This window comes from Dermacentor andersoni, chromosome 4, assembly GCF_023375885.2.
Source record: "Dermacentor andersoni chromosome 4, qqDerAnde1_hic_scaffold, whole genome shotgun sequence".
NCBI classification, from domain to species: domain Eukaryota; kingdom Metazoa; phylum Arthropoda; class Arachnida; order Ixodida; family Ixodidae; genus Dermacentor; species Dermacentor andersoni.
Window position 1 is genome coordinate 180,862,381 of NC_092817.1, and position 22,904 is coordinate 180,885,284.

Below are 22,904 nucleotides of genomic sequence, written 5' to 3' on the forward strand. Positions count from 1 at the left end.
ATTCACGCAATCTTACCCACAAGTGGAAAAAAATAGACACACCTACTAGGGTGGAGCGTCGAGTGCGGCGCCGCGGGCGCCTACAAACAAGAAGGAAAAAAGAAACACTCTCCGTCGGGGAATCAAACCCCGGTCTCCCGCGCGACAGGCGGGAATACTGGCCACTATACTTTTTTTTCTTTATTTCCGAAATTCACATGATGAGGGACAATGAGCCACAAACGATAAAGCACTTCAGCTGCGCTTGAGCTGAGACGAGCAAAGTTAAAATTTCTTCAAACTCACTAAATCATCAAGAAGTGTTACCCCCTGAGGTGGGTCATGCTGCGCCCTGATGCAGTCCCGAAGGTAAGCAGCGCTTTCAATAAAGTTTTCACGTGCACTGCGCGTATTAACATCTGCATGCCTTACTTGCATTTGTGTTTTCCACAAGCTGTGGAGGCCAAGAAGCATGAACAAATCATATGGTACATCTTCGTGATCAACCGGTAAAAACCTAATACCATAAGGGTCTAGTGGTAACTCTTTCTCTATAATTCTCTGTAGGACGTCCCAGTGGAATATCGCGTCCCAGCAGTCCAGAAAAACATGTTCGATTGTCTCTGGCCTCTTACATAAAAGACAGTTCGTTGTCCAAGGGACAAAGATTCCCTCCTCTGGAAGCCACGTTTTGACAGGTAATGTATTAGAGTGTAACTTGATTAAGAATGTTTTCACGCCTGGCCTAACTGGCATCTTCTTCACTCGCTTTAAAATATTCTGCCCTGAGCCTCCACGATAAGGCGCCCGGTACAATGGCTACGGCAGCATGATATCCACAATATCTTTGTACAGCTTTTTCTTGGGAACACTGTACAAATAGTCTGGGGAAAAACGCACTTCTAACAACTTACAAGAAAGCACAACCTCGCGCAAAAATCCGGTTACAGCACCGCACATGTTTTCACCAGAGGACACTATGTCTCTTGGGAGTAGCCTCTGCAATCGGACCTGTATAACCGTTCTTAAGAAGATGTCATTTTGATCACGAAAGAAAATAAAGCGTGATATCACTTGACGCAAAAACAAATGAACCAGTGCAAGGCCCCCACTCTTCACTGAAAGAAACAGGTTTGTTCTCCTCGTTTTTTCCCAGGTCGAAGTCCAAAGAAAGACGGCAAATATACGATGCAATTTTTGAATAGAGGTCCGCGAAGCACACAGCACATTCATGAGGTACCATATTTTTGAAATGAGAAAAACATTGCAGACAAAGGCACGTGAGAAAATTGACAGATTCCTTCCCTGCCATGCTCCCGCTTTCTCTCTCGCCCTTGACATCTCTTCGTTCCAAAGTGGGCTGGGATCGCGGTAACATTCTAGGGGCACACCAAGGTATCGCGTTGGCATGGGAGACCATTGCAGCCGTGAGAAAAATTGCGGTGTAATATCCCATTCCCCGTGCCAAAATCCGGAACTTTTTTCCCAGTTTACTTGACATCCAGTCTGGTTACAAAACCTTTGCAGAATGTTTGTAACTTTACAAATGCTTTCTCTGTTCGTGCAAAATACCGCTATGTCGTCCGCATACGCAAGAAGTTTCACCTGAGCAGATTGCAGCTTGAAACCCGTGACGTAATCACTGTTGATAATGGCCATACATAAAGGCTCTAGATACGCTGCAAAAAGCAGGGCAGAGAGCGGACAACCTTGCCTCACCGAAGAACGCACTGTGAGGCGCTCAGTAAGGTCACCATTAACTATAATGCGTGTCATACAATTTGCGTACGCCATTTTTACTCCTACTATTACACTACCCAGGTTAGCATGCTCTAGAATGGAGAAAAGAATCTCATGTGAAACGCGGTCGAACGCTTTAGCGAAGTCCAGCTGTATCATAGCTACCTGGCTTCCAAGCGCGTCAACACATTCCAATACGGTTCTGGCCACATGTATATTTGTTGCAATGCTGCGTCCTCTGATGCCACAGGTTTGGTGCGGCCCTACTAATTTGTCGATTACACTCTGAAGTCGTCTGGCTAGTACTTTCATGTACACCTCATAGTCGACATTAGTGAGGCTGATAGGTCTGTAGGAACCCACTAACATTCGTTTCTCCGGATCATCAGACTTGGGAATAAGTACAATGTGTGAAATACCAAAGGACAATGGAACTTTTTTGCGTTCATAGGCTTCTGTTATCACTTGTAACAAGAACTGAGAAACATCATGTTTAAAGGTTTTATAGAAGGCAGCGTTCAGCCCATCTGGCCCCGGCGCTTTTCCAGACGGAAGATCATCTATTGCTTTCTCGATCTCTTCCAAAGTAATAGGCAATTCAAGACGCTCTCTTACATCATTGTCGAGTGTTGGCATTAGTCGGAGGAAATCCCCTTCAAACCCTTGCGCATGCTCGCGCCTATTGCCGAAAAGTTCAGCAAAGTATTCCATAATAGCGCGCTGAATCTTACTAGGGTCGTTTGTAATGTGCCCCTCGTATCTTACTTGCCCGATTTCCTTCCGGCAAGCGTACCGCTTTTCATCTGATAGCGCCCGCTTTGTAGGCGCTTCGCCTGCCCACAAGTTATCGCTCCTTGAGCGTATTATTGCTGCTCTGTACCTGTCAGTGTCAATTGTTTCGATCTGACACTTTACGTCTTTTATTTCTTTACTAAAATTTCCTGGCTTATTGGTTTCCATCCTAACCAAGCACTCGAGTTGTTCGCGAAGTTCCCTTTCTTTTTCTTTCTGTTTATACCGAATTGCGCTACTTTTTCCTATAGCTTTAAGCTTCACTCGTTCTTTGAAACTTTCCCATTAAACGGCAAAGCAGTCCGCTTGCTCAGCTAGTACACCATCAAGATCGCTTTTAATTTCCTTGACAAATCCTTCATCGTCTAAAATTTTCTCATTTAGTTTCCAAAGGTACCAATTAAAGCGTGATTTCCTTCCCTTCGTTCCAAAAGTCGCGCTCACAAGGCAATGATCACTAAACGACTCAGGTTTTACATCATAGGCTGTGCATTGTGGCACGAGATCAGCAGAAACATACAACCTATCTAATCTTGCGTGACTGTCGCGTTGAAAGTGTGTGTAATCAGGCCGTGTTCCAGCCGAAAACACACTTCCAACGTCCTCCAATAAATAATCATGCACAAATTCAGTCAACAGTTCCGCGCTCTTGTCCCTCACTGGTCTATACTTCACTCGGTCAGTAGCAGCACATACGCAGTTAAATTCTCCCAATACAAGCAACACCTTGTCACAATTCAACTACGGCTCAATGGAATCAAAAAAACATTTACGTTCACTTTCAACATTGGGGGCATAAACACATACAACGCGCCAGTGTAAGTTTGAAAAAGAAAAATCAACAACCAAGAGGTGGCCACTTTCACATGCAAATACAGACTCCACACTTATACCTAATGTGTTGCGAATGAAGATAAGGCATCCACCCGATGTCCCAACGGAGTGACACACACACACTTCAAAGTTGGCGCGGAAAGGGGGCACCATGCGGTCAGCATGTTCTTGCGACTCTATCTTTGATTCTTGCACAGCTATTAGGTCAAGGTCATTATCAATAAGGAGGCGATTAAGCTGACATTGCCGCCTTCGTGCTCCCAGCCCTCTAACATTCAAAGTTGCTACACGCAATGGGGTTCTTAGCTCAACTACCATACCTTTACGTAATAAAAAGGGGCGCGATCCGCATGGTGCCTACCTCTGTCGACCATGTGATTCTCCCGACTGGTGTTCCGCAATGATGTTCGGGGGGTCTGTCAGGCCACCCAAAGGGTTGTCTGGTGTTTGCCTCGACGTGGTCTGAGGCAATTCCTCGTCGCATCCTCCACTTTGCATGCGCGCAAACTCGAAAAGTAAGCCAAAAACACCGTGTCGGTCGATACACAACCGACGCTGACATTCCACAGAACACAGGAAAAAAATTACGGAGGCAGTTTACCTGCCTGCCATGGCTCGGCCAAAAGGTTTGGACGCGGCTTCAACGACGAACGTCGACTTCCTGTCGTTTTTGGAGGCGGCTCCCCACTGCTACTACCACCAGGCTGCAGGTTCTCACCGGCGCTCTCTTCGCGGGACCGTTTTCCAGCGGTTAGGGCAGCCGCTTTATCGTCGGCAATGACGGCGTCGGCAATGCGAGGCTCCACGCGGTCCGGGGTTTTCAGCGAAGCTTTCGTATCGGCCACCACGCTGTGACTGCTGTCGCTTTCGGGGTCACGCTGCGCTAGCTGAGATGCCACCACTGCAGGAGACGTCAACGTTGTCGTTGTCTTCTGCTTAACCAGAGGCGTAAACGAAGGCCCATCTTTCGTCTCCATTTTCCCAGTTGTCCTCGCTGCCTCTTCTGCGTCCGCCTCATCCATCAAATACTCCGAGGCATCTTCACTGGTTCCAGGGCCGGTGATGCTCGCATAAGTACGGGGGCACTCACCGTCTTCGTGACCGAAACGTCGACAAGCTCCGCATCGCGGGACCTTACACTCCCGACGAATGTGTCCCGTACCTCGGCAGCGAAGGCATAACGGAGGCCTTCCAGGCACAACGACGAGTGCCAAGTCACCCCCAACGTTAAGCTGGTGCGGCAAGTCGTCCAGTTTAACGCCAGCTTTAATTTCGGCGTGACCATCCTGCTCGTTGAGCCTTTCTCTGACACGCCGTGCACACGCCAGCGCTCCCGGACTACCTCGGAGACCTTTCCGTACGGTGCAAGCGCGACACGCACGTCCTCGTCCGGCGCCGTGTGAAGCAGCCAATGGAGCTTGAGACGTACGTCCTGGTTCGCCGGGTCAATAACCATGCAGCGGCGTTCTTTGACGCGCAGCTCGCCGACGCCTGCAATCTTCTTAACGGCATCCGCATCCTTCAGCGTGATGGCCCTGACATGGCTCATCCGATACGCCCCCAGGGCGATAACATCTGAGAGAAGCGATTGCCTAGCCAACTCGTCTCGAAAATCTTCTACCCGGTACGGGCGGGCCCTGATATCCGCGTGCAAAAAAAACAGTATTTAAAACTAAACGCCCGGTCGGGAGACTTGGCAGAACAACCTGGTAGTCGTTTTCCATTTCCATAGCCCTGTTACCGCGGCCAGAACTGGCCGCTGAAGCCGCTCCAACGGAGCCAGTCGTCATACGTCCGTCACGCTTGGTGGCCGGAAGCACAATCCATGCTGGCCACTATACTAACGAGGATTTTTTTATTACCTTTATCAGGATTGAAACAAAGCGATACAATCACAAATTCACACTACATAAGGTAATTAAAAACGCTTGCCCGGTTTGGGCAAGCGTGGGTATTTAAAACCGCTTCAGGTTGACAAGAGCATCTAATACAGGCATCCATGCTGGTGCATCAATCTGTGCTTTATATATCTCACAAATAAACGCGATACTTTCTTTGAAGTACACTCTGGCTGGCTGGGCGTTCATATCTGCATGATACACTGACATTCTTGTTTTCCAGATGCTGTGAAGACATAAAGCCATAAACATGTCATACGGAACCCCTTCATCATTATCGGTTGGGAGGAAGCGGATGCCATATGGGGTAATCGGTAACTCTTTTTTTAAAGTACGTTGCAGTATGTCCCATAAGAAGGTGGCGTCTACGCAATCAAGAAAAATATGGTCGATAGTTTCTGGTTGCTTGCACAATAAGCAGCCAAGATTTGGTACGTTCTGCAAGTACTGTGTGCGACGAGAGCAAGCATTCAAAGACTCCACAGGGTGCTAGCAGTGTATATATGGGGACCAACTTGGGAACGTACAAGCCGTACAAATTTATTCCGGTCAGTGAAAAGTGGCGAACTGGGCTTGGCGTATTTGTTTCTAAAACAGGTAGTGTCCAGATTTCTCTTTATGCGAGAGCAAAGCAATGCTTTCCTACGTACTGTGATTCAAATGCGATTGTGTGACGTTATGCCAGCGTTTATTGTGTCGTCTGATCGGGTTGATGGGCCGAAAGTACGAGGCTTCCTGCGAGAAGTCGTCTGGTCTTACGAGTTCCTCGCAGCACGGTTCTCATTACAGTATCTAAGCAACGTCACACGAAAGTAACTGTACAAAGATGTTGTTGATGTATGTATGCCAGAACCACTGTATCGCACCATTTTGTCAACAGGAGCAGGCAAAGACGTACTGAAAAGGGTGAAGCGGATGCCAGTACGGTGCACGGTGAAAACGTTCTTCTTTTACTTGCACACCGGAACTCTGCCCGTTAAACCGTGGTTAGAGCAGAAGGGTATCTTCGTGCTTTGGACGATACTAACGAGGAGACATGGGATGTGCCAGCTAAAGCAGTATATACACGATTTGAAAAAAAAAAGATATGTAAAAGTGTTCACGGAATCTTACCCACAAGTGGAAAAAAGATAGAGACAGCTACTAAGGTGCAGTGTCGAGTGCGGCGCCGCGTGCGCCTACAAACAAGAAGAAAAAAAGAAACACTCCCCGTCGGGGAATCGAACCCCGGTCTCCCGCGTGACAGGCGGGGATACTGGCCACTATACTAACGAGGAGACGTGGGATGTGCCAGCTAAAGTAGTATATACACGATTTGAAAAAAAAAAGATATGCAAAAGCGTTCACGCAATCTTACCCACAAGTAGAAAAAGATAGAGACAGCTACTAAGGTGCAGTGTCGAGTGCGGCGCCGCGTGCGCCTACAACCAAGAAGGAAAAAAGAAACACTCCCCGTCGGGGAATCGAACCCCGGTCTCCCGCGTGACAGGCGGGGATACTGGCCACTATACTAACGAGGAGACGTGGGATGTGCCTGCTAAAGCAGTATATACACGATTTGAAAAAAAAAAAGATATGCAAAAGCGTTCACGCAATCTTAGCCACAAGTAGAAAAAAGATAGAGACAGCTACTAAGGTGCAGTGTCGAGTGCGGCGCCGCGTGCGCCTACAAACAAGAAGGAAAAAGAAACACTCCCCGTCGGGGAATCGAACCCCGGTCTCCCGCGTGACAGGCGGGGATACTGGCCACTATACTAACGAGGAGACGTGGGATGTGCCAGCTAAAGCAGTATATACACGATTTGAAAAAAAAAAAGATATGCAAAAGCGTTCACGCAATCTTACCCACAAGTAGAAAAAAGATAGAGACAGCTACTAAGGTGCAGTGTCGAGTGCGGCGCCGCGTGCGCCTACAAACAAGAAGGAAAAAAGAAACACTCCCCGTAGGGGAATTCAACCCCGGTCTCCCGCGTGACAGGCGGGGATACTGGCCACTATACTAACGAGGTTCTTTTTTTTCTTTATTACCGGTTTGGCACTTCCAAACACAGAACTCATAAATACAATTTTACAAGTGCAATAAAAGACGCATGAGCCTTTTCTTGGCTGGAGTGTGAAGCTAAAATGGCTTCAGAGAAGCCAGCTTATCAAACACAGGTATCCAATCCGGTGGGTTCCTCTGGGTTTTGAGAACATCTCGTATGTACACACAGTTCTCACTGAAGTTTTGCGTGGCCGATCTTGCGTTGACATCTGCATTTCTGACCGCTCTCCTCGTTTTCCACACACTATGTAAACACAGTAACATGAACATGTCACATGGCATTTCATCAGGAGCTTCACATGGCAAGAATCGGATACCAAAGGGTGTTACTGGCAAATCTTTCTGAAGTGTCCGTTTAAGGATGTCCCACAGGAAAACAGCAACCCCGGTCTCCCGCGTGACAGGCGGGGATACTGGCCACTATACTAACGAGGATTTTTTTTTCTTTATTGCCATTCTTTGACAAGTGAAACAGACATACAGATGGCGTAAGGATGATATGTACAGTGCTCTGGTGATATAACCGCCTGCCGTCATTTGGCAGGCGTGCATTGTTAGAACCGCTTTAGACAGACGATTTCATCTAACAAGGTAGCCCATTCAGGCTTATCTAGTCGTGCATTGCAAGCCTCGCGCAAGAGCAAAATACTTTCAGGAAAGTGCTCTCTAGCTGGGCGAATAACCAGTCTCATGCCTGACGTCCATGCGTGTTTTCCACAGGCTGTGTAGAATCAACGCCATAAGCATTTCATAAGGAACACCACCTTCACTGGCAATTGGAAGGAAATAGATGACGTACGGTGGAATAGGCAACTCCTTTTTTAGTGTACGTTGCAGAATGTCCCACAAGAAAAGTGCGTCCGAGCAGTCCTAAAATATGTGTTCGACCGTCTCTGGTTTTCGACACCTGCTGCAGTTGATCGACCATGCGACAAAGAGGCTTTTTTCTTGTAGCCAAGGTTTGACGGGAAGAGTTCCAGTATGCAATTGAAAGAAAAAAGTTTTAACCCCAGATCGCACTGGCATCCGTTTCACTCGCTTCAATACATCTGCTCCTGTGGTCGGTGAATACTCATGAAAAGCTCATGAAAAGCTGCTTTGATGTCGTCACGCACAGTACTCATTCCTAAAACTGATGATGCAGCGGAATTAAGATATGTTACGGCGTATCGTCCCATAGCACTCATCAATATCGAGTATAAAATCTTTATTAAGATATTGGTGCGAAGATTGCAGTCAGTGATACAGGACATCGTCGGGCCTCACCAGACATGTGGGATTAAAGGCCGGAGTATTGTTACTAATATTCACAATGCGCGCAGTGTACTTGAGTGCTGTGATGATTGTAATGGTCGGATTGCCATTTTACAGATTGACCTCGAGAAGGCTTTTGATGGCGTGGCTCATGACATCTTGTTTGCCGCTTTAGACTATGCCAATCTCGGATCTGTAATCTGCGAGGGGGTCGCCCTGGCGTACCGTAACTGCATGACCAGATTGATCGTGAATAAGAGTTTGGGGGCTCCCATTAGGCTGCAACGTTCTGTGCGTCAGGGCTGCCCCCTCAGCCCTCTGTTGTTTTGTATCTACATTGAAACCCTGTGTATGAGATTGATTGAAAACAATAGAATTACGGGATTCAAGCTTCAAGCAGTTGAAGTGAAGCTGCTGGCTTATGCAGATGATGTCGCTGTTTTTGCGGAGGATCAGGGGAGCATAATTGAGGCTGTCAAATGTGTCCGTAAATTTAGCCATGTCACTGGTAGTGGAGTTAACTGGTCGAAGTGCCTCGGGCTCTGGCATGGATCGTGGCAAACGAAGCCAGATCATTTTGCCAACGTGCATTGGGTGACGACCCCAGGCAAGTACTTGGGCGTTCCGCTCGATGCCTATCGTGATAGTGAGCAGTACTGGAAAGGGCAGGTCAAAGACACACGGGAGAGATGGCGCACCTACGTGTGTCTCAAAAAAAAAAAAGAAGTAAAAACATCACTCCCTTTCGGGGAATCGAACCCCGGTCTCCCGCGTGAGAGGCGAAGATATTGGCCACTATACTAACGAGGAGACATGAGAAGCGTCCGTTAAAGCACTATATACACGATGGGAATAAAAGCGCAAAAGGTTTCGCACAACCTTACTCGCAAGCGCGCGAAAGATACAGACAGGTACTGCAGATAATTGTTGCGGGCGCACCTACGTGTGTCTAAAAAAAAGAAGTAAGAAGATTACTTCCTTTCGGGGAATCGAACCCCTGTCTCCCGCGTGACAGACGGGGATACTGGCCAATTCTCTTTTTATTTATTGCCGGTCTTCGACATTGTACAGAGCACAAAATACAGAACAACATTACAATACACAATTAACAAATAGAAATCATTTTGAAAGAACATACATGCCATCAGTCCTATAAGGACTGGCGTTGTCTAATTAAAATTCTTTCAGTGCTGTCAGAAGTTCTATCCTCGACAGCCATTCGGGTACACATTCTTGTATTTTCTTTATTTCAATGAAACGAGACATGCTTTCTCGGAAATACGTAGGCGCAGGCCTAGCGTCCGGGTCGCAGTAGTACCCAGACATCCTTGCACGCCATAAACTATGAAGGCCCGTGAGCATTATTAGGTCGAAGGGAACCCCGTCGTCATTCGTTACCGCTAAGTACCTGATGCCATGCGGATTTAACGGTAACTCCTTCTTCATTGTTCTTGCTCCTTTAAAGGTATCGCTGAAAAGTGGAGCAAACTTGATTTAGTTGCCGTCTTGCACGTGTGCTAATTTTTTTTACCCAGAGTATGAATAAAAGTGTTTTGAAATGCTTACAGTGCCAATGCCTAGAATGTTGCTGATAGTAGTGTTGACACACGAGGCTGAAACAAAAGATCGAAGAATGAACAGAAAACAGAATTTATGCTCGTGGCTGTGGTTTATGTGGCGTAAAAGTTTCAAAGTGCGCCGCTACCACTAGCTAACGTACGACCTAAGCACCACCTGGAGGAAGTAATTTTCTGGGTGAGTTGTTCTGGCTGCGTAAACTCGTTATTTACCGCCCCACACGGAGGGCTGCATTTTTACAGCAGCGGAGCGAGCGAGAGCATGGCACGCGTTTCAGCGACGACAGCCTCGAAAGGTTTATGATTTTGAAGCAAGGTAATATTTTTTGTCGTTGAAACTTATAGCAGTGGGGAATTTCGGTCCAAAGTAATTATTTATAATGGACATTAGGAATTAGGCTCTCCTCTGTGATAACCTTTTAGGAAAGCTTCATTGACCGGTATTAAGATAATAACGCTGCTGCACGTGCTGCAGTTGCGACATTGAAGCCAAAAGATGCTCAAAGCGCACACAACGAGAAGGAATTGCGATGTCATGGCACCAGTTAAGGGATAATCGTCTTCAAACTTGCGGGGACATGAGTCGGCTTTCTCCATACCACCTTCCCATAAAGCCTTCCTTGGCACTGCAGAAATAACCTACGCGGAACAATGATGTGCTTAATGGGTTATCGGCCGGACGGCGAAACATATAACACTGGCTAGACTGAGCGTTGACCACTGTCAAAGAGCGCCGAAAAGCACCGAGACGAAATGACCTAAGGACGGAAGCATAGGTTCCAAACGCAATATTTAATAGGCAATAATGAGCTCGGTGATTTCTGTTACAAGCCCTGCGAGCGACTGTCCACATAGGCTTCGAAATCATCTTTCGCACTCTGACTCACCTCGAGGAAAGTTAGCACTTTCCCCATCACTTTACGTTAACAAGGAGCTCCTTATCTTCTTCGATAACGCTGGTATTCTTTAAGTCTTAGTTCATACAAGCTTTTTATTTCATCGTCACATACATCCAGTATAGAAAAAATAGAAGTCCTACGATACGTGTACTAAAAACTTGGATTAAAGTTAAGCTCAAAGTCCTAATCACTTTATATAGGGCATTTGTCCGCAGCCATATAATTGATTTCATTGTAAGTTGGGGTCATTAGTATTCAAAAACAAGTTCTTCGCATCATTTATTTTCTGGCTTGAAGAACACCTTCTTTCTTTTATTCAACCTAATAAATAACCTGCCCTTGTCACAGGTTTATTTGTATGAAAAGGGTAATACGTTCGTCTTAGTTCGGCCGACGCATTTTTGTTTTCAGCATATTCCCAGAACCCATGCTTTCCAATAAAAACTATACTTCATCACAACTTGCGTTTACAGATAATTTATAATTAGTATGCATCAACTCTGCTTTCTTCTGCTGTATCTTTTTGCGGGACCCATTCAGTATTATTTGAAAGGAATAGCTTGTTTGGAATTGTTTGAAGGAAGCATGGAAATATTCCCTATTTAGTTCTAATAAACAATATCTTAATAATTTCAATTTCGGCCTTACCTCTTTTTAATGTATTCTGGAATTCGCTCTCAAAGGCTTCGCTTTTCCTTAGTTTACTTGCACAGGGGGCCCCGCACACCGTGTATTATCTTGAGATCTCCTTCTGTATTTCATGTTTCTGTATTTACGATTGATATTCTCTGAACAATCTTGAATTATCCGTCTGTCTATATTGTCTTCCTGCATTGTACCTGGCGGGGTGAACGACTTTCCTCTCGTTTCGTTTGCTTGTTACTTAGAGTTGAAAGCAAGTCCATACATAATTCTGTAGGTCAAGAAGCAGAGAAATAAGGACGTGCTGACCATCAAATTGTTTTTATGGACGAGCACAGCGGTAAAAGTGCGCGCTGAACGTTGAAACCGGAGTCATCAGATGTCATTTTTTCCCCCGAGAAACGTATTCTTCCGTTGGTATTGCACAGTACTTCGAGTGCCGCCGTTAAGCCTTAGGAATTAACACAGGCGCTTCGTGATGGCAATGAGCAACGAGCGATAATAAGGGCTCGCAATTCAGTGTCCACGGATTGGTGCCGTCACATTCGACTCATCACCGTAGCGTTACGTTTATCCCGCAGCTTATATCGGTGAGTAAATGATGGTATCGATTACGCACAGAGCGAACTGCCGCGCCACGCTGTTTCACGAAACGACCGCGACGGTTTCTATGTGCGATATCGGCGGGCTATGATTATTTTTATCAGAGTACAGCAGCTTGTAGGTTGAATATTCAAAGTGTGAACAGCGTGGGCTGATACCACCGCCCTAGCTGTGCAACTAAGGTGGCGCGGTGCTGAGCGCCAGGTGGCTGTTTCGATCCCGGCGGCGGCCCCATTGCGATGGGGCAGAATGCGAAAAGCTCGTGCGCTGTTCTGTGCACGTTAATGAACTTCAAGTGGCCGAAATCATTCCGCTTTCTGTCACTACGGTGCGCTATTATCAGATCGTCATTTTGCTACGTAAATCAATTCAGGTATCAGCAGGTCAGGCATCATTTTCAGGCGTCAATTCATGCATCAGCAGGCATCAGCAGGTCAGTCGAGTTTTTCTCTCCTGTACATAAAACGGTGCGCGTATATCCTTTGTGCTTGCATTTTCATTGGCTGTAGGTTTACGAACGGATTGAAAACTGGGCAATCACCAAAAAGGTTTTTGTTGCCTCTTTTCAAAAAACTCGACGCGTGATACGCTGATTATAAGTGGTGTGTCAGAGCTTAGAGGCGTCGCTTGGAAAACTTGTCTTTGTTGCGTGTTGCTCGGTGTTTATTGGTTTTTATTACGGTGTGACTGGAGGTGCCTTGGAAGCGAATAACTTCACCTGTCAGTACTTTGCACAGGTTATCTACACCAATAAGTAGACTAATTCTAGTTTCCGTGTCCAATTCCGCCGTCACCCATTGGCTCACTAGACTCTTGCCTTCGTATCAGACCTGCTGAACAAAGTCTTGTCCAGTGATGGCAAGGTGACGTCATGACGGATTACAGGTATTGTGGCAGATTCAATGGTGACGAGATTTCTGCCGTGCGTAACTGCTAAATGGAAGCTCCACGACCTGCTTTTCAGCTCAAATGGAGCGTGCACCTTCGAAAGTGTTCACCACAAATTGCATCTTCCGTAACAATATCAATTGAAGCTTGGAAGCCAATTACTGCTGAATAAAGGTTTTTCATTCCTGCCATCGAAACTCAACAAGTGATTCTTCTACGATCGTTGTTGGCAATCCTTGTTCGAAATGTTTGAAGATAAACCACGTTGAATTTTGTTTGGTGACTGGACAACGCTTCTTCCGCAGATGATAGTGCACTGGATGAAGCATAGACTGTGCTGCTTCCTGCTATCTCCCTTTACGAAGCGTTACGTTTCTTATACGTTGGATCGCACATATTTGATGTGCGTCTCCCGCAGCATGACAAGTAAGCCAACCTAACGCGCCACTCTTTATCTTAGCGTCCTACTGATGTGCATGGAGAACACCGGCGATATTTTCCCAACAGCTTCTTCTTTCTCGAAATGCAGATGTCTGCATCGCTGCTTCGTATCCCATGCTTGTCTCAAGGACAAAAGAAGCATTCGATCATATTGCCGGACGTAAAATTTAGAAATGCTGCTGCTGGTGTTTCTTTGTGTATACCACTGTGCTCCTAGAAAGTAGGCTTTTGATGAGGTGCGGCACACTGTTCACGACTGTCCGCCAACTCGACTCTCATATTGTCCGACAAAGCTGCTGGGGGAATTATTGCAGACTCATCTTGGGACGTGTTTCTTTAATCGGGGCTTCAAGGCGCGGCTTTGTGTTTCACCTGATCACCCCAGCAGATGTTGCATGGTAACGCCAACTGAAAGATGTATAAGTCAGCAGAGAAGAGAACGCCTCAACATGGAGGGCGCTTAAACAGCGGATATGAAGCTGTGCGGCGTCGTGTAGCTTGCGCAGACCTCGTACGGGCCTTGCCTTCTTCACGTTGGGAAAATCGCGAAGTACTGTTAAATGATTCTTTGCAATTCTTGGCCGGTCCCAGTGCCTTTTGTTTAGAAATGCAACGGCATCAGCATAGTAAGCCTCTGAAGTTAGGAACCCTGCGATCCCTTCTGCTGCTTCTCCAGCGAAGGAACTTCGCACATAATGAAGCTTGGTACAAAAAGCGAAAGCGTGATTTAGGTAAACAGTCTGTTCAGACTGCTCCTAAATTATATCCAAATGTTGAAGTTGCTCTTACAAATTGGTAATTCCTATTTCAGTAATTTGGCCCTGCTAACCTTGTCGAGGTCTTGTTTCTAGCTGTGACAGGTTCGGTTATTTGCGCAGAGTTGCTTCTTTCTCGCTACAGGTCAGTGATTCGGCAGCGAATTTCAGCCAGCATGCTCATGGCTTGATCGTTATAATCAGCTACTGTCGTGTACTCTGCTTCGAGGTATTCAGTTGGAATCTGTGCTTCGAGTAATTCGTAAAGCTTGGTAAACTCATCGTTGCTGGTAGCAAGACGGTATTGAATGCTTGGGAGCCTGCCGACGTCAATCGTTGGCGCCCTTTATCTTATTTATTCTGTACACCTACACTACTATACGAAGTACACTGAGATTTTTTCACGTCAAGATCGAGAACGCACTAGCGCTCTGATCATACTGCTTGCTCTACACGTACAGGCTGTACCAGCTATCATGCACCGACTTATAAAAAAAGAGAAAGACGGATCAGCCTACGCAAAGGATGCCAAGTGTATCTTGCTCGAAGTCCAGTTGAGAAACCGCCAGTAATATTTTATTCGCTGACATCCAGTAGGTAAAATAAAATCAATCATCTAAAACATAATTGTTATTCAGAATGTCAATGAAAGAGATTTAGATAACCGCCACAGTGGGCATATTCAGAAGTTTCCAGCAAAACACAAACCACGAGTTTACTTTTCCTGCCAAGAAGCGAAAGCTTGCCAAATACAAAAAAAAAAAAAATATATCGTGCGACTACGCGCCGGCGCGCACGAGGATAGCAGCACCATGAAACAGTCTTCGTGGGAAAGCCAGTGGTGCATCACAGGCTCACCGCTTCAGGGCAGCGCGTTTCCTTGAATTTAGTCAACAATAGCCATCGGGATCTGTTGATGCGTCGTGCAAAGAAGAGGCGAACTTTCATCGTCGCCACTAGACCCAGTAATAGGTCAACAGCTTGTTTTCCCAGACATTGAAGTATTGAAATGTTAGGACCGTCTCTGCTGAGCTACAGGACCGGCAATTGCCGATTTTTCATTAGCAACATTTAAATTGCATCTAAACAGAGGACGCCGCACAGGGTGGTTTACGAATATGCCGCAGCACTCCGCCCACGAGATTCTTCAGCGGGCGGTGGGCAACCGCGGGCGCCGCCTGATCTCGGAGGCCACGCCGAGGAGCCGCGAGGATAGAAGTATGCCGCGAAATCTGGGGGATGTTTCAGTTTCAGCAAGCAGTAATGGCGGTGTTCTTTTCAATTTTGCCAGAAAAAAACGTACGCTTTTTTGAAAGCATCTGGTCTTGTGACGAATCCACTATTGTTTCAAACGTAATTTTCTTTTACACACTCTGCTTCTGAAACTAGCCGCTTTACGTGGTCAAAATTTTCTTGAGGCTGGACTTTAAGGCCTCTGGCCCTGGAAGCACATATAAATAAATAAATAAATAAATAAATAAATAAATAAATAAATAAATAAGTAAATAAATAATCCGGGATGAGCGTATAGAGCGCCATACGTGGTCAAGGTGTTCTATAAAGCCGGTGTCTTGATCGCGCGCTAAACCAGCCGTGGTTGCTCAGTGGCTGTAGTGTTCGGCTGCTGAGCACGAGGTCGCGGGATCGAATCCCGGCCACGGCGACCACATTCCGATGGGGGCGAAATGCGAAAACACCCGTGTGCTTAGATTTAAGTGCACGTTAAAGAACCCCAGGTGGTCGAAATTTCCGGAGTCCTCCACCACGGCGGCCCTTATAATCAGAAAGTAGTTTTGGTACGTAAAACCCCATGATTTAATTTAATCCCGGGCTAATTTAGAAGGAAATGCATCAGTTTGAATGTAATACCGTAGTGAAAACCTGTATAATTCAGTTAAAATGTATTGTCTGCTTACGCATTTCCGTATTTCCACTACTCTGGTTACTCTTGAAAAACAAAGCATTACAAGAACCTATTCCGTAATCATTTTGGCTAGGAATGAATGCTTTGAAATGTTTGTTTAACAAGAATACTAGAATGGTCTAGTGCTGTTAATGGGTCAAGTAACATTGGCCACCATTCTCGCTAAACTTGGCGATGCAATGTAGTGTTGTACACTCACAGGCCAAGGCTGTGGCTCCCGACGTCGTGGCTGTGATGACCAGGAGTGCAGCAGGGAGGAAGTACGCAGAAGCCATCGTTAAGGAACCGCGAAAGAACCCTCGGATGCGGCATCTTTAATGGAACGCGTGGGTATTTATATATCGAATGTTTCCCGTGGAAACGGCACAGGCCGAGCAGTATCGAGAATGCTTTATAATCCGAAAACACTATTAGGGCTTAAGCACGCGTTCGTAGTGAGTTCAATGTGCAGTTGCTAAGGGGTTAACCCCTGAGCAACAATTGTCAGCTGCTCCTGCTGACATACTGTGCCATTACACGTGCTTTTTGTACCCATTTCAGTGCCTTGCACGAACAGGAAGGACGTACATTTCTCTGGTGCTGAGCGTGCAGTAAATTCAAAAGAAAGGTGATGCACGAGTAGGCGCGTTTCGTTCCGCTATCAAAAATAGCGCCTGATCGGCAGAAAAAAAAATTAAGTCTTTGCACCCCAGTCTGTTTCAGGCTACTATTATGTTTAGAAGCCGTTGGGCTTCATTTCTGACTCACCCATGGATCATTACAGAAACGTGCTATGGTACACGGATACGTACGAACGCTCATCCAAGTTCAGTCAAAAAGTGAACGCAAAGATACGATGTTTTTCATTTGAGTCCTGTGTGCTAAACTGCTCAGAAGTTTGGTGCTGCGTTATGCCAGACCCATGACAACATTCTCGTGAACACGCACCATCTTCTCACGTTATTCACTCAACACAGCACATCCACTGCGCACACATTTGCGCGTTCCCTGGATGTATCAGAAGAAAACCGCGTATATATTATACGTGCGTGCTGGTGGTAGAAATTTTAATAAACGGTATCGAAAGGTTAGCCGAGCAAAACGGTTTGCATGCTACTGCGGGCTTCATACATGACAAGACGTCGAAGGTGGAGAGAAAAGGGGAAACAAAGAAGCACACGCATCCCCCACCACAAAAACGTGGAAAAGGCCAACAATGAGCACCGCCGAATGCACAAAGTGCGCCTTCAGGGCACTTTCAATAAACAAAATTTTATCTACGTCGCAGTGGCGGCACCACGGAGATGGACATAAGGTACCATTTGTGGACTGACTTTTTCTGCTGCATCGGTAATAAAACCGGTAATATACGTCATTGTGTAATCCATGCTAAGGTCACAGAAAAGGATGTCATAAGTTGATTCTCTAAATTGTTTCTACTCACGCTATGCTATATGGAATCGGGAAGCATACGTAGGGCAGTAATGTTGCCGTAATGGGTTCCCCTTTATGAGGAAGTGGTCGATTTCACGTGGACGTTTTGATGACATTCCATTTTAAGTAATGAAGCTCAGCCGCAGGACCATTCCATACAAACACATCTGTTCAAGGAGGAGGAGGAGCAAGTGAAGGGAGAAGGCAGGGATGTTAATCGAAAATGTGTCTGGTTGGGTACCCTATGCTCTCGGGGACGGCAAATAGGGAATAGAAGGAGTAGATATGGAGAAGTAGGGGAGGCGGAGGAAAGCAGTTCAAGAGCACCACTTATGCTGGACATTCTAATAGGTGGGCTCTCTTTTAATAAAGATCGAGGCATGCATCAGAGGTTAATGTAAAGTTTTATTGGGGCCGAAGACTTACGGAGTCACCATGTGTCTGAAGCGTGTCACTTGGGTAGTATGAGGGATAACGCGGTGAGCTGCTCTTAAGTTTGGCTGACCGCGCTCAATAAAAACACAACGCGGGAGCCCTCTTGAACATTTCTGTAAGTACTCTCCAAGCGGAAGAAGCTTTTAGTGTCAAAATAATAATCTTGGGCAAACTGAAAGCACAGAATCGTTTACAGACGCTATCTCTTTACCGAATATGTACAGTGAACGCCCATTGCGCGCGGCCACCGCGATTGAGTCCCCTGAACCGGCTTCTTGCGTGAAAGGTTGGCAGTCGCTGAGAGCAAACTATGTGAAATATGCTCTTATGGTGAGCTGCCTTTATATTACCAAATCGAGCACAAGAGAATGAAGCCTCAATGCAGCGATCACACGGGTTCGCGCTGACCGACTGTGCGTCTGCATGCATGTCCGCTCAGAATGTTTCGCTTTCGCTGCGAGCTCATTTTGGTGCCATGCCTTGAGCTTTAGTCGGCAGAATATGAGCCTTTGACTATACACAAGCAATCATTGTTGCGTGGACAACAAGAGAAAATAATTTCGTTAGAACTAGGGACTTTGACGCCTACGGCGATTTGTGATATGTGCCATGGCGACAATTCAACCTTTTTTTTCAAAATCTTTGGACATTTCAATATCATTATTTCTCAAATTGCGTCGCTATGTGCATTTATCGGTCTTCTCAAAGAGCAATTATCCGCTGCTCCTTTTTCTTATTCCAGTACATTATTCATTGTTTGGTGCTACACAAAACCTGACACCTGACAGTTCTTGTAATTACGGGACCTCCTTCTGTAATAATGATGAATGATGAAATAAAAATAAAAAAGGGAACATGAACATATCCCATGCCCTTCTTTATGTGCTTCTTACCGTTCCCTTTCCATTCTAGTGAACTTGCCAGTATCTAGCATCAACACGTTCATAGAACAAAGCTTCATGACAATAGCCGGGCAGCGTGCGCGGTTGAGCGTCTCAGTGCGCGCTTTCTGCTACTAACCGAACACCTCAGCCACGAGCCCGTATCAGAAATCCTGCTCGCGGAAGTGCTTGCTGCACACCCTAGTTGTAGCCGATGGCTGGTTGCCGGTTCTCAGTTTCGCGATCCAAGCTTCACGTAGCTTCTTGTCCTGCGTACCACCTCGAGGCGCGTTTGGAGGGAAAATGCTGGTAAGCACCAACAATACCCACGACTATTGCTACCCAACGAGATGAGGCGAACGCGTCCTCATGATTTGTTCTGGAGATCGCATTCTGCAGGACAAAACTTAATTGTTCCGATTTGAAGTGTGTCTCCTGGATAAACAATGCATTCGGCTGATATTGAGATAACAATTCAGTTATACCAACAGGATTACGGATAAATATCCCGGCATTGCAATGCATTATCCGTGTCGCCATAATAATAACTACAAAATGTGTTCTCTGAGTGAGCGACAAACGCAAATTTGTGTTCAGGTGTCTTTTTGACCCTTGATCATTCGTTTTTCTTATTTCATGGGTAAGGAAAGCCGCGAAGCTTATTTGACTCAAAAAGCGCTACCTTTGTTGCGTTCAATGGCTCACTAGAGAGGCTGGGTGCTCGCACTTTGGGGTAGTTTCTTCGTCTTTCAGGCTCCGCCTGGTGAGGAGCGGTCTTGTGGCCCAATGGCCCCGGAGTTCGCGGACTTTGCCGCTGAGTGGGGGAGGGCAGTGGCTTTGCCTACTGCCACCGTGGGGGCAGGCGCCACAGCCGAGGACTCGCTGCACGCAGGCCGGGCAGTGGTCGGCGGTCGATGCAACGCAGCGCCCTGAGGTACCGCATCAGTAGAAGCTGAAGTGTGAAAGGCTCAGCACCTATTACAAGCTACTTTGAAAATGGCACTTTCTTTGACTTTGAGCTTGATTATTTCCTTTTTCCTTTTTGCATTCGGACAAGAGGGCGAATATGCTGCGTGGTCGGCTTCGCAGTTGGCGGCATGCCAGCGCAGTTGTGCGAGGGGTGGTTTTGGATTCAATGTTTTGCACAGGTCAGTAGGCCACATCACCTCTGGGAGCAATGGCTATATCGCTGACACTGCGCAAGCATCGTCGGGGTTTTGGAGTGTACGGGCCTACAGCTATCCTAAAATATCCTGTTTCAATGGTCTCTGGCAGAACGCTGGATACAAAGGTTAGTATCAGTTGTTTGGTTGGGTTTTCCTTGCTGTTACGTCACGTGTTGATGGTTACCTTTCCGTTCTTTCCAATCCTCGAGCAGTAAGGCTTCGGATTGGTCCGTGAAATAACCTGTACTACCTGATCACCGATCATGTAGTCTTGCAAAGGATGGTGGTCCGATACCCGTGTACTTTGTTTCGATAGTAATAGCAGCCACCCACTACGGTGCGCAACTTGGGCACACTGCAAGATTTAATAGGTAGGGTGTCCCAACTATGAGGCACAAAGACTTAAAAATATGCAAATGCTACGCAGCTGGAGAGAACCAAAGTTATGTTTTTCGCAGTCGCTTGGATATACTCAGATTATTTTTCCATTTCTCCTAATTACGCAATTAGTCTTGATTAATTAATCAACTTCTCAAATATTATAACTAGACGAAAAGTCCCAACTAGACAATCGTAGACCAATATGAAAAGCTCCCGATAAAGCTTCCTATTGCTCAATACGTGCTACATAAAAGTGATTTTTAAGAGCGTTAAAGAAGCAAGAAAAAAAAAAAGAAGCTCATAGGCTGGTCTCGAAGATGTGAGCACTTTTGCTAATTACGAAAAATTTTAAAATGCATTAAGATCAGCTTTACACGCTCAGGAGGACATGGAGAGGGATATTAAAGAATGAGCCTATGTTCAATTCTAAAACAGTCATAAAAAGATTAGCAGTGGCTTAGCTCGGCTATGCCAGGATATACGTAGCGAAAGCTAAGGCGTAGCATGGTTAGCCTTGGTCAATCTTGATTGCAAGTCCAGGTTAGTCTTGTCGTCTAGCTATGCTCCGGCGTTTAGCCAGTCGTTCGGCGCGCTGTTCGCCTGTTTCCTGGGAGATTCACTTCCTCTTCATCTGCTTCCGATGTGGATTCCAGGCCTCCTCCTGCTTATCAGAATTATCGCCGTCCATACTGCCGCCTCAACTGTGGTTGCGCCGCGCGCGAGCTCTCCTTTTCAATCACCGCCTTCTCTCCAGTGTCATCTCTTACACTACTCGCTCCTGCTAGACACAACACAAACACGCAACGACCTTAATGAAGTATCAATTACACGCTAGTTGACACGCTGTCGATGTATATTTCCGCTGAGCACCGGGATTGGACCGTGGTCCTGTCTATGGTGACATTGTCCGTCTCCAGCCTCGCTCAACAACACCGCTCGTTACTCATCACGGTTTTTTTTTTGTCGGCAAGAGCATAGTGTATTTCCTCTGAATGTGCTTTCGGCTTTAGGCGTGACCTTGCACGCCCGCTTATTCTGTTACGTTGACGGCGACCGTTGTCGTCAGGCTGCCACCTCATTCTGAGCTTCGCAGTCACCAGAGAGCACAGAAAGCTGTCTTCACAAACAAGCCACCGGGATTCGAGCCCATTTCCCAAATGCTCCATCTTGCATTTGGGAAATGGGCACGCTAACCATTACGCTACCACCTGCCTCCACCAATTTCTTTTTATCTATCTGCCTTCCCACTCCACGTTTTTGCCGCAGACGCAGGCAGAACGGATGCACCAACGAAAAAAAAAATTGCTTGATCCGCCAGCTGACACATGACCTTAACTTTGGCAGGTTATTCTCATTGGAGCGCATGTAGGCTTGCGGCTGCGTGCAGATTGTGGGTCGCCTTAGCTTTATTGTAAATTTGCTTTCACCGACTCTTTTCAGCTAGAACTCAAATGCCGGACAAAAATGATACCTACCGTTGAACATTTCTTTCTTGTTTTCTTGGTTTCAACAAAAAACGCTCACTTACAAAAATAGTGATTTTTTTAAGAAATGGCATAATGATACTATATTTCGAGGTCATGTCGTTGTGTCAATACGGGCCGGCACCACGTATCGACGAAAGGGCATCACAGTGCCGATGCACGCGGCAGGTTACTGAAGAAAACAGGAAACGACTGTTTTTCAGTTCTCGCAACATATTGTACACAGAACACAAGGCACCCACCACCATTACATTTTATTTTTGACAACTGCGACACACAATGGCGGACTGATATACTTCCTAAAGGGGTTTCATTTTATTTTTTCATCGGAGAACCGCAAGCACAGGTTGCGTCGCGCCTATACCGCAGCCACGTACTATGGCCACACTCCTTTTCCTCTAACAATGTGGCCCCCGGCGGCTTCACGCGCTCCCGTAGGTGGCGGATTGGACTGTCACCCTAGTAGTTTAAATACACAACCTCTTTGCATAGAAACGACGGCATGATCGTTAACATATTGTTGGCTTGGATATGTTTGGCACGAGGCCCAAGACCCTGTCTTCTAACACGTTCTTATGTTTGCGTTCGCGTCTCTGTCTTGAAGGGACGCGCACCGTAACATGCTACAATGGTGCTTGCGTTGGGCGTATGTAAGGCGAAAAACGCGGTTCTAAAATGTCTGTTCACTAACTTGTGCAGTAAACCCATGTTTATAGTATTCGCGCAGTATAGTAGTAGTATAGTAAGTCACGAGTACGACATCCGTAACCGCAAGCGTCACGTTATGGTCGTAACTTGTCAGGACAGCGTAGTTGTAATCCACAGACCCTGCCACTAAGGAATACGTGGCTAGCCATGGCTGATAAATAAGTAA

General features: G+C 46.4%; 3 non-coding genes across 3 annotated transcripts; all 3 read right to left on the reverse strand.

Annotated features, from left to right (window-relative positions):
- Positions 1-6,448: 6,448 nt before the first annotated feature.
- TRNAD-GUC (transfer RNA aspartic acid (anticodon GUC)) lies at positions 6,449-6,520 on the reverse strand. Its single transcript has one exon. It is a non-coding gene; the product is annotated as a tRNA-Asp (tRNA).
- Positions 6,521-6,691: 171 nt separating this feature from the next.
- On the reverse strand, positions 6,692-6,763 carry TRNAD-GUC (transfer RNA aspartic acid (anticodon GUC)). Its single transcript has one exon. It is a non-coding gene; the product is annotated as a tRNA-Asp (tRNA).
- A 172-nt stretch (positions 6,764-6,935) lies between these two features.
- Positions 6,936-7,007, reverse strand: TRNAD-GUC (transfer RNA aspartic acid (anticodon GUC)). Its single transcript has one exon. It is a non-coding gene; the product is annotated as a tRNA-Asp (tRNA).
- Between the last annotated feature and the right edge of the window lie 15,897 nt (positions 7,008-22,904).